We start from the raw sequence: 12,371 nt of genomic DNA on the forward strand, positions 1-12,371 counted from the left end.
AAATTTGATGTGAGGCCGAGTGGTTAATTGTCACTGATTGGTGCCAAGGCTTCTTTTCTATACCATTACATGAAGACAGTCCGGTCCTCTTCGCATTTCAGTTTGCCAATCATGTTTTAGCATGGTGCCAATTCCCACAAGGGTACACCGAGAATCCTTCCATTTTTAACAGATCACCAAAAGGAACCTGGGGTCACTGATCATGCCTTGTGACTCAGTGCTAGTCTAATATATTGGTACGCTACTGGTGGCATTGAATTCCCAAGAAGCTTGTAAACAAGACACCATTGCATTGTTGAACCACCTGGCTGAGAATGTATATAAAGTGTGTCCCAGCAAGTTGCAGTACTTTCAGAAAAAGGTCCACAATCTCGGCCACCACATTGAGAAAGAAGTAAGGAAAGTGTTGCAAGAGAGGATTTAGGCTATTCTGAAAATTAATCTGTCAACGACCCAGAGAAAAGTCAGGATGTTTTTAAGGATGGTGGGCTACTGTTGTCAATGAATACCGAACTTTATTCTAGTAGCCAAGCCTTTATAGAGGCTGACATACAGGGATGTGTCTGATAGGTTCACTAGGATAACGATTGACTGATTGCTTTCCTAGAGCTGAGAGAAAGTCTCTGTCATGCCTCAGCACTGGAAATTCCTGATTACAGTAATCTATTTGTACTTTTCTGCACTGAGAGGGATGACTGCGCTCTCTCAGTGCTTAAACAGTTATACAGAAATGGCCGAAGGCCAGTGGCATACTTCTCTGCTACTCTTAACCCCATAGCATCTGCATTGCATGGGGCCAGCCTTAAAGCGGTGGCAGCTGTTAGTGTCCGCAGAGAGGTGTGAGAATATGGTTATGGGTCACCAACTGACTGTTTTTGTTCCTCATTCTGTTGAATTATTTTTGACAAAGACAGCATTTGACAAGCGAGCCACCTTATTAAGTATGAGCGAACCATACTTGCGGACAAAAATGTAATTGTCAAATGCTGTGCTTTTTGGACTCCTGCTACTTTGTTACCCATACCAGGCAATGAAAGTGATGAATGTGAAGTGGAGTGTGACTGTCTCAATGTCACTGAACTATGCACCAAGCCAAGACCAGATACACAAGATGAGCCACTACCAGAATCTGATTTTGTGTTATATGTGGGTGGCTCCTGTTTACAAAACAATGGAGAAAGTTTAAGAGACACCTATGCAGTCTGCACAATTTCAGAAGTTGTTGAAGCTTCCTGGCTTCCAGGAATATTTTCTGCACAAGTGGCTGGATTCATTGCGCTTACTAGAGCCTGTTGTGTTTGAGACCAGCTAAATGATACAATTTTCACTGATAGTCAGTATGGTTTTGATGTTGTGGATGACTTTGGACTGTTATGTTCCAAGAGGGGATTTATGACCTCTTCCAGATCACCTATCTGGAATGATGAGCAAGTTAAGAATCATCTTGAGGTGTTACAGATACCTGCTCAAGTTGCAGTGGTCAAGTGCCCTGCACACCGTTATGGAGATGATCATGTAACCTTAGGCAATAGATACGCTGATTAAGTTGCAGAGTACTGTGCTCAAAATGTCTGTACCTTTTATTGAGAATACACAAATGAGGAAATGGATAAGACCAATTACAACATTCTGTAACCACTGTAGATACATGGGAATAGGTAAAGAGGCTACACAAAGAGGTGTTGGTGGAAGAATAGCAGGCTTGAGTCAGAACATGTTGTGCCAAGAGAGAGGATGACATTTGGGTTTCAGTGGATGGAAGGCATGTGATTTTAAATAGTTTGTGGCCCACAATGGCTAGACATTTCCATGGTCCGGCCCATGTAGGGAGAGATGCCATGGTTCAATTGTTTAGGCAAATGTGGTAGAATCCCAGCTTCAGATTGATGGCTGAAGCTTTGTGTCACAGATGTGCTGTGTGCCAGCAGAACAATGTTGGAAAGAGGACTGCAGTAACACTAAGGGCCTTATTTGAATTTCGACTGAGGGGTTACTCCACCACAACGGTGATGGATATCCTGTGTGACTAAATCTAAATCCCATTATTTCCTAATGAATTTAGATTTAGTCAAACGGGAAATCCGTCATTGTTGTGCGGGAGTAACCCCTCCGCAGAAAACTAAATCAGGCCCCAAGTCACACAGAGAGAGTGATGCAGGATGCAGCTGGAGTTTATCAAGATTCCTGTGTGTAACGGGCTGAGATTTATCCTGGTGGCTGTGTGCATCTTCTCACAATGGATTAAAGCCTACTTGACCAAGAGAAGTGGCAGTCAGTGTAGATAAATTGATGTTATGAGAACTCATTCCTAGGTTTGGCTTTCCCACCTCACTAGAGTCCAACTGAGGGACTCAGTTTAATAATGAGGTCCTGAAATGGTTGTGTGCAGCATTGCAAGTGGAGCAGAGACTACATTGCAGCTATCACCCTGGGGTTAAAGTCTTGTTGAACAGGTTAATGGGACACTGAATTCCAGATTGGGGAAATCTTTGAAATGGCCTGATGCTTTGCCCCTTGTGTTGATGAGTATTTGCAGTGTACCTAATCAGAAGATGGGACTGTTTCCCCATGGAATAATAACAGGTAGAGCTATGAGGTTGCTATCCATACCTGTGAATGCACCTGTGAACATCACAGATGATATGATCCTTGATTACTGCAAAGGACTAGCTGACATGGTACATTCTGTGTCTCATCAGGTCAGGGCAGCCACAGCCCCACCACATCATGAACAGTATCATGACCTTAGTCCCAGCGACTGGGTTTTGGTGAACAAACACGAGGAAGACATGTTTGGAGCCTCGTTTGTGTAGGCCATACTTGGTCATCTTGTTGACGGTAACACCTGCAAAATTTCTAAATCTCCCTTACTGGATACATGCTTCCCATACTCGTAGAATTGAGTGCCCCCTTGATGTGACAGCACCTCTCCCAGAAGTACCAGTGGTGACAAAGAGACATCAGAAGCAACTTAGTCAAGCTATCAGGAATCAAAGAGAGTCTTAGACAGCACATGCTAGGTCTGAGGGGAGTCTGGCGAGATCCACTGCTGAAGCTGAAACAGAATAGTCTCATCCTGTAGTGGCAAATGAGCCAGATTCAGACCCTCACAAAGGACCTAGTGCTGTGAGAGAGCTAGTAGAAGCTGGAGACCGTTGGTCCAGCAGACAAGAAACGGGGAAGTTGAGTTTACCCAGGAAGAGTGTACCTCAAACAATGCCAAGGGACTCTCAGAACACTGATTTGAGTAAAAGGGAGGGCGAGGGTTTGTGTTTAGTGTTAAGCCTGTCAGCCTAAGGATGGTCTTTCCCCAAACTTTTTGCCTGTTTTGCCTCTCATTTTTGTGGCATCTTTTTTTTGGCCTTAGGATTCTAACCACTATACAACTGCTGACCAGTGCTAAAATGCATGTGCTTGTCCCCTAAACATGGTAACATTGGTGTAGTCACAATTGGCATATTTAATTTCCTTGTAAGTCCCTTGCAAAGTGGAATACCATATACCCACTGCCTGTAAATTAAATACTACTAGTGGGCCTGCATCAGTGATTGTGCTATCCATTTAAGTAGCCCTTTAAACATGTCTCAGGCCTGGCCCTACAGAGCCTGTGTGTTCGGTTTCACTGCTTCTTTTACCTGGCAATTAAAACCCCTTGCCAAGCCTTAAAAACTCCCCTTTTCTTTCACATGTCACTCTGCCATAAGTAAGGACTGATGTGCTACAAGAAGTACAACTCTGCTGGACTGCTTTCCAAGAAGGACTAGACACCTCTCATCTGAACCCAGAGTGTCTCTGAGGTCTTGCTGGCTTGCATCCTGTTTCTGAAGTCTCAGGGCCATCAAAGACTTCCTAAAACCTTGCTGATGCTGCTTGACTCTGCCATCTGTGAGTCTTACCTTAGCCTGAGGTGCCAATCCAGACCTGGGCCTCAGAAGTGGGGTTCCACAGCTTTTTCTACATCAACTCATCAGCAACTTTACACTGATCAGAACTGACGCGTCACCCTTCAACGGCAATGCAGTGACTGCTTGCAGTGGCTGCTCGACAACAGTGGTTCTACATAATAGCATAACCAAGGTCCCCACAGCCCCTGCAGTGCAGGGGGCTCCCTAGTTCCAGGGGGGGGCCCTCAGCACAGTACACTGAGCATGGGTGGCAGGCCCTTGACTGAGTCCACGGGGCAGGAGACCCCCTCAAGGTACTCTGCAGGTGGGCCCCCTCAAGTTTAGGTATGCCACTGATTCTACAGCCAGGGCAGCTCGACGACAGCAGTCTGTGCCACATACCAACAATGTAGTGCCTGTATCTCAATAGAGTACAATGCTGATGTGGGACCCGACTGTGAGGCTTGACTATGATGCATTGACATGACTTTGAGGTTCCGAACCAACGCATCGCCTTTGCTTCTCTCCTTTGCATCCACACTTGCTCCAACCAAGGTACTATCTCAGTGAGCCCTTCGTGGGTCCTGTAGCCGGCTTCCCCTCCATCGCGGTCAGCCTGAACTTTGAATTTACCCCGGTCTAGCATCACCTCAAGTTACCTTTTAGCACTTTTGTCTTGTAGATACTATTTTGGGTCTATTATTTAAAGATTCATAACTCCGCTTCTACCTATTGGATTTTTGTCATTTTCCTCTTGATTTGCTCATAAAATTATTCTTAAGTCTTTTTGTGGTGTTTTCATTGTGTCACTCTGTGTGTATTCCAGAAATACTTTACACATTGCCTCCTTAGATAAGCCTGCCTGCACTGTGCCACACTACCAGAGGGTGAGCACAGGCTATATCTTATTGTATATCTGGCTTACCATGACTAGAAGTGGTGTTTCCTGCTTGTACAGGCTACATACTCTGATAACCAGAAACCTCAGTTCTAACACAGAGGAGATCTAAAAGAACTAGAGTGCCCTTTCAAATATACTCCTGACCATGATGGGCATACTTCGCTGCTAATGGTAGAGAGAGAAAGGTTTGGGAATTTTGGGATGATCCAGATCCAACTGGACCTCCTTGAACTAAACATTGTGCTCCAATTTCACTTTGAGCTCTCTTTGCTGGTGAATAGACGGTGACATTTCCATTTGGATGTGATTATTAGTGAATTTGAACTTTGCCCTTTTTAGAGACATTTGCACTGACTTTGTTAGGGAATTAAGGAGAGGTCCGAGGCCTGAGTCTGCTGAAGGGGCTTAAGGTTGTCCCTTAGAACAACCCGTAGTAGGGCTAAGGAAGACTCATGAAGGCTTTGAAAATAAATTGGTTGCAACTTGTTTTGCAGTTCGCACAAGCGCAAACCAACAGAGAAAATTGTGCTGCTGCTATATTCCACCTGACTGTCTGATTTTGGTAGAGTGCTGAATGCTAATTCTAATAATGGCATAATTAACAATAAACATTGGTGCATAATAGAAGCATTATTTTCATTACAGTTGTAGTGTTGATTGTCTTTCTTGTAGGATTATCCTCACCTACATCTTCTACAGTAGATGAACGTCTGCCTAGTGAAACCACTCTAGAGTCAAACCATGTAGCCAACAGGCTACAGCATTACATGTAGATATATCCAGAGGAGATTTTTCTTCAAATGCCTATTTTAGTTTGCTTTATGAATATATTGATACAATGGAGGCAAGAGATTTCTTTGTATGCACACAATTGCGAGAATCAGGTGCTGAGGGTATTACATGGCACCATATTTCTTTGACATATGGTGTCTCTTGTAGCGTTTAGCTGAGTTTCCTTTATGAACAGGACATATCCAATATTATTTTTCAAATTATGAGTTGGTATTTAACAAAGTCAATTTTTTTAAGCATTTGAATCATCATTTCCATGCATTAAAGAGGGAGACAACTAACATATTCCTTCTACCCCACGAACGAGAGCAATAGAAGGGGAAAATCTGGACAGGATCAGAAATATAGAGGACAACGGTCTGAAGAAGAAGCAAAACACAGAGCTCAGTAGACATGCCGGCTTTGCTTTTAGATTGGCAAAATAAAAGGAAATTATGTAGAAGCAGTAATTAATCTTCTCTTAACAAGATCTTCATGGGTAAGAGTGAATGTGATCATGATTACAAATATGGAGATGTTTGGCTTGCATTTATGACAGTACATGATCCTGTTATTCCTGGAGTTTATTTTATTTGTGGAAAACCTATTTCAAATTGCCCCTGGGATGGTATGGTACGTTCTATTTAGGTGTGGCTTTAACAAAAATATATAGTGTGGAGAATTTGAATGATCCTGTAATGCAAACCACACCTAGATCTAGAAGTGGTGCAAGTGATGCTGACAGTGTCAGAGGTATTGTTGGGGCAACAATCCCATAAATGGGTGAAATCTTGAATGATTTTAAGATTAGGAAATTGTCACATCCACTATAGTTGATAGATTGTCCATGAGCACAGCAAGTTCTTTATTAGCTGTAGATTCTTAAATGATAGTCATGAGATCTATGGCTTTGAAGAATTGTCTTGCATTAGACATACTGCTTGCCAAAGAGGAAGGAGTTTGATGGATATTAAAGGTTTAGCAGTGCTTTACCTATGTTCCTGAAATCGTACATTAAAATATTTCTGGGTGAACTGAGGACTTGAAGGGATTGGAAGCAGCAAGTATTTGAGATGGTATTGGAAATGGATTTGCTGAAGTTAGCAGATGGTTTGGAAATCTAGGACGTGGAATAATGGGCTTTGTTTTGAAAATATTCTTGACTATAGCCCTCTGTGAAATATATCTTTAGTTGTGGCTTTTAGAGTTTACTAGAGGATAAAAGCTAGACAAGGAATGAAAATAAAGAGAGGAGATATTGAGTTAGAAGAGAATCAATGTAAATATTAAGATTACATGAAGCGTCTGGAGGAGTCTAGATGAAAGATGAAGAAAACTACAAGGTTTTAACGGGTTAATCTAATCAGATTTTATCATTATTATGATGACTTGATTTGTCATCAGAGGAGGGTTGGTAACACATAATATTGGCTGTACCCTCATACATTGCAGAAGTAATTTGACAATGTAACCAACAACATATATATTGTGTGCATTATTGTTGAAGGTGCATTCACTGTAGGAGTCTAGAGATTCATATCTGTATGTGTTCTAATGTTTGACTTTAACATGCCAAATTGTAGTACTTGTTCACATTTACATCTAGGTATTTTGATTTATATTGCTTTGTTGACACTGCATATATTCATGTTATATTTATAAATTATTACTCTCATCTATAATTCCAAGATGCACATATTATCATGTATCTCGAATGTGCATTGACTGTTTTATTAAGTTAGCATAACCAAAGGCCTTATGCTTTTAATTGTTTGTATTTAACCTTCGATGTGTAGTTTTGCTTATGTCACATTGTTCTTTCTTTTCTAGGTGCATTCATTTGATTCTACAGTTAGGGAAAGGCATATTGTGTATTACAGATAGTGAGGTCCGGGAGGATATTTTGGTAAACACAAAGGAAGTGGTAACAAACTAAGTAGAAAAGACTTCTGTTTGTGTACTAGGTGCTGGGAGCAGCCCAAGGTCCTTATGATGTCCAATTCGTGGGGTGAGAGACCTGAAGGGAGTTTTCAATTTCAACTGTAAGGAAGATGGAAAAGTACTGTCATTGGGACATGAATTTCACAAAGTTTCTGTAGGTTTAATTGGTATTTGCATAGTTAGTGGAGAGTAGATTCCCTAGAGACCTGGAGAGGTACAGACTTCTCTTTTCTTATTCTTTTGGGTGGCTTTATCGAATGCAACACCTCTCTAGCAGACACTTCTACAGAAGTGTCTGCTATGCTGACAGTTTCCTACTTCCCGAGATTTAATTGGAGATTCCTGTTAGTTAAGTTCAGGTATTTATATTAGTGTAGACTCATCCAATGATTAGACAGGAGGGCCGAAACTTATATACAGATCATCAGATTCTGTTTCTCATCTTTTGTATTGCCTTGACTGAAATTCTTGTATGCCTTATGCTTGTGTGATTTATTATCATACAGCTCTTTACTTCGCCTTAGGTGATTTCATACTCATACAGCATGTTTCTGAGATTCATTTACATTAGTTTGACCCTTAACTTGTAATGAACTTTTGAACTTTACATACCACCTTCTGGCATTTCATATGTGAGCCAATGGGATGCAATGTAAATTAAATTGTCAGATTGATTTTAACTTTCTTTACCTCTCAAGCATTCTAAAAAGGTCCATAGCAGGAAGAGAAGCAAGAACATGGAGCCTGAGCTCTATCACTTGTAAGCCATTTAAATCAATTACAACTGAAAACTAACTCTCTACTCCTTTTTCTACTGAAAGTTTAATCTAAAAAATATATTCACAACCCTAGCCCACAAACTAGGCCACACTATAACACTAGAAACACAAATAATATAACACAAATAAAATTGACCTACTTTGACAAATAGAAGTCTTTAAACTTAGGGGCTCATTAGAACCCGGCGGTTCAGACCGCCATGCCCGACGGAGGTGGCGGCGGAAAAGACCGCCACCCCATGGGGGTTTGAACTGCAATATAATAAACACAGGCCCTCCACCACCACCAGGCTACCACCCACAGGCAGCCTCCGGATAATGAACCCTGTTTCCCCCAACCTTTCCCTGGCGAGTTCCCCTGCCAGGGAAAGGCCGGTGGAATGGGTGCTTCAGGGCCCCTATGGGGTCCCCTGAACTGCCCATGCACTTGGCATGGGCAGTGCAGGGGGCCCCCGTGCAGTGCCCCATCAGGCAGGTCACTTCCCAATTTACGGGCAGTGATCTGCACGACGGGTGCTGCTGCACCCTCTGCAATGAGGCATTGACGTCGGCTTCATGTGGAGCCGTCGGCAATGTCCCGGCCCTGCACTCTGCTGGGCCGGCGGGCGGAAATACTGTTTCTGCCCACCGGCCCAGCAGAATGTTCGTAATGCAGCCGGCGGGATCTCAAGGGGGCTGGCGGTCTATGGAAAGACCACCAGCATGAACACAGCGGTGTTTACCGCAGTGTTCATAATGACCCCCTTAATCTGGAAATCGCAGAAATCCCATGGCATTAATCAAACCAAATGAATAAAATTCTGATTTAAAAAAAAAAAAAAAAAAAAATGTTTTCAGGAAAAACAGAAAGGTATTTGAAGAAGGGTGCATTTTTCTCGGGAGACTCCCAAAATACCCTTCTTAATTAAAAAAAAAAAGCACCTCAAGTTCATAGAAATCTATCATCCATATGAAGTACCATAAAGGCCTGGACATTAAAAAAAGAAGACAATTACTAAAATCACTCCAGGAAATCCAAAAAAATGTAGGATGAGGACTAGGTTTTTCAGGGGTGACCAAAACAGCCACCTTCCTAATAAAAAGCACCTCAGCTCCATCCAAATCAAAGTTCCATATTAAAAACTATGAAAAACTCAAACTTAAAAGAAACTCTTGTGAAAACAATCCAGGAAAAATGAAAGATCATAAAGAGTGGTGCACTTGTGTGGAAAGACCCCCAACATCCCCCTTTCCAAAAGCCCCATTTACATCATGAGTCTCCTAAAGGCACTTGTGTCACCTGCAAAAAAACAACAGAGAAACAAAACAAAAAAACTACCCCGTACTACATTTTTCCATCCTTTTAATTTCAACTCCTCTATACCGTGGAAGAATACAGACAGACGCCTTTTATAAAAAATCAAGCCTGAGCCACTTCCGGTACATGGTCCCAGAAGATTTTCGGCACATCAACTGCAAAAAAATTAAGACAACACCTAAACACAAAGATGTCACCTATCCCAAAAAAAAAATTCCCATTTGAGCATCAAACATCCCTTACTTTGCAGTACACATACCCTAAATTAGCCCTTAACAGTGAAACCACTTCCGGAATGCCACTTTTAGTGACCATCCAGCTGCACACTGCAGGGCCATATTTAAAAGGCTACGTACATAAAGGGGGTCATTCCAACCCTGGCGGTCATCGACCGCCAGGGTGGAGGACCACGGAAGCACCGCCAACAGGCTGGCGGTGCTTCCCTGCCCATTCTGACCGCAGCGGTAAAGCCGCGGTCAGAAAAGGGGATCCGGCGGGAAACCGCCGGATTTCCCCTGTCTGGGCTGAATCTCCATGGCGGCGCTGCAAGCAGCGCCGCCATGGAGATTCCGACCCCCTTCCCGCCACCCTGTTTCTGGCGGTTTTTACTGCCAGGAACAGGATGGCGGGAACGGGTGTCAGGGGGCCCCTGAGGGCCCCTGCACTGCCCATGCCACTGGCATGGGCAGTGCAGGGGCCCCCTAACAGGGCCCCAGCATGATTTTCACTGTCTGCTTAGCAGACAGTGAAAATGGCGACGGGTGCAACTGCACCCGTCGCACCCCTGCAACACCGCCGGCTCCATTCGGAGCCGGCCTCTGTGTTGCAGGGCCTTTCCCGCTGGGCCGGCGGGTGCTTCTTTGGTGGGCGGCCGCAGGCCCAGCGGGAAAGCCAGAATGGCCACCGCAGTCTTTTGACCGCGGTGCGGCCAGATGGCGGTGACCGCATGGCGGGCGGCTACCGGTGACCGCATGGCGGGCGGCTACCGCCGCCCGCCGCGGTCAGAATGACCGCCAAAGTGTTTTTTCACGGGCTTGTAAATATGGACAGAGGCAGAGCAGTGCAAGTCGCTGTGTTACCTCACCCTGCGACAAGGAGTCGTTCTATGGGTGTTATGGTGGGTGTTCCCACATAACGCCCATGGCATTTGACACATTCCCAGATTTACAAAGTTTTGTAAACCTAGAAATGCGTCAAAAGCCATTAAGGAAGACGCAAGAAGGAGAGATACCTTTATTTCTCTTAGTTTTTTCCTTTTTTTATGTGTGCTACATTCTGATGCACACATAGAAAAAGGAAAATGCCTCTCATGATTGTTTTTGTGCAGGAAGGTGCCCCTATGGATGCAGCATATTCCTGCCCTTTTCCCATATTCCTGCCCTTTTCCTTTCATGCAGGGAAGAGCAACAAGATTCCTTGTGGCTTTAACCTGCACCAAAACATTGTAAATGGACCCAAAATGTTTCATTCAGGATTAGAGCAACCATACCCTCCTTTTACAGATTGGAAAGCACCACAAACTACAGAAAGAGACACAGAACCAACATCATAATAAATGGCATTGATAACAACAGGGCTTCCAGCACATAATACAAACTGCCTATTGGGTTTTCATCCTTGAACAGCACCTCAAATCTGCCAAAAGAGTGGTATTACAGGTACTTTTTTTGACCCACAAAGTAGATTCCCTCCTTGGAGCTCAATCTGTATGTGATATATCCACCACAAGCCAAAACTCTATAAATTAGACTCCAATAAAGAAATGTACCCACTAATAGCTTCACATCTACTGTTTTGTACCAATGCATAAATTGGCAAGAAGGAAATGTATAAAACCGTTATGTCTGAGTATGGGTATGGAACACTATTTCATTGCATTACGGGTGCTGCAATCAGATACAAGGGTACCCATAGTTTTTAGATTGAGTACATTTATACGTGCCATGTGGTTCACGAAGAGGCAGGGGCTTGTATTCTGATTCTAAGTATTAACTGAATTTCCCTGTGACTATGTGTTTAAGGTTTTGATGGATTGTATTACATTTGTTTAGGATTTCTTTCATATATTTATTTAACCAATATGTTGTATTTATGTGTTTTATGGGGAATTTCCATGAAATAAACAATTGTTGATGATGGCATTGATCAAAAGAAGAATGTCTACACTCCCATTGGATGTAAGAAAATAGAAATGAAAAAGTTACTTTTTCGATATTTTATATAGCGCATAATTATTATTATTTTTTTATAATTAAAGTATAATAGTTTTATTTTTTAACCATCTCTATCATTGTTTAGATGTGATAAACACATTTTAAAAATGATTTTTACTCTTAAAATTAAAATGTCTTCTCAGAAAGATCATATTAAAATTATGGAATTGAAAATATCTAATAATGACTAATAAATGTTATTACTCGTTACCTTAATGTGCCCTAATTTAAATTTGTAAAATAAAATACATTTTGTAATAATTAAAAAAATAGTGTAATGTTTAATTAATACACCTTAAACCATAAAAAAAAAGTAAAAGAACAATAACTGAACTTGTGATGTAATATCTCACAATGTTTTGAACCCCAATGTTTTGACTCATGATGCAGTTGAAGCACCGAAGAAAACGTTGCAATGTAATTGTTTTCCAATGTATTGGCTTCATGGCAAAGGGAAAGCCTTACAGTTCATGGAATCTAGCAATATTTCCAATTACTGAGGTATCCTGATGTCCTGTAGGCGTAGTGGGGCCAAATTCAGTCTTAAAATACGTGTACCTCATGACTTTATTCCACGAGGAATAT

Source organism: Pleurodeles waltl, chromosome 10 (genome assembly GCF_031143425.1).
Source record: "Pleurodeles waltl isolate 20211129_DDA chromosome 10, aPleWal1.hap1.20221129, whole genome shotgun sequence".
NCBI lineage: Eukaryota > Metazoa > Chordata > Amphibia > Caudata > Salamandridae > Pleurodeles > Pleurodeles waltl.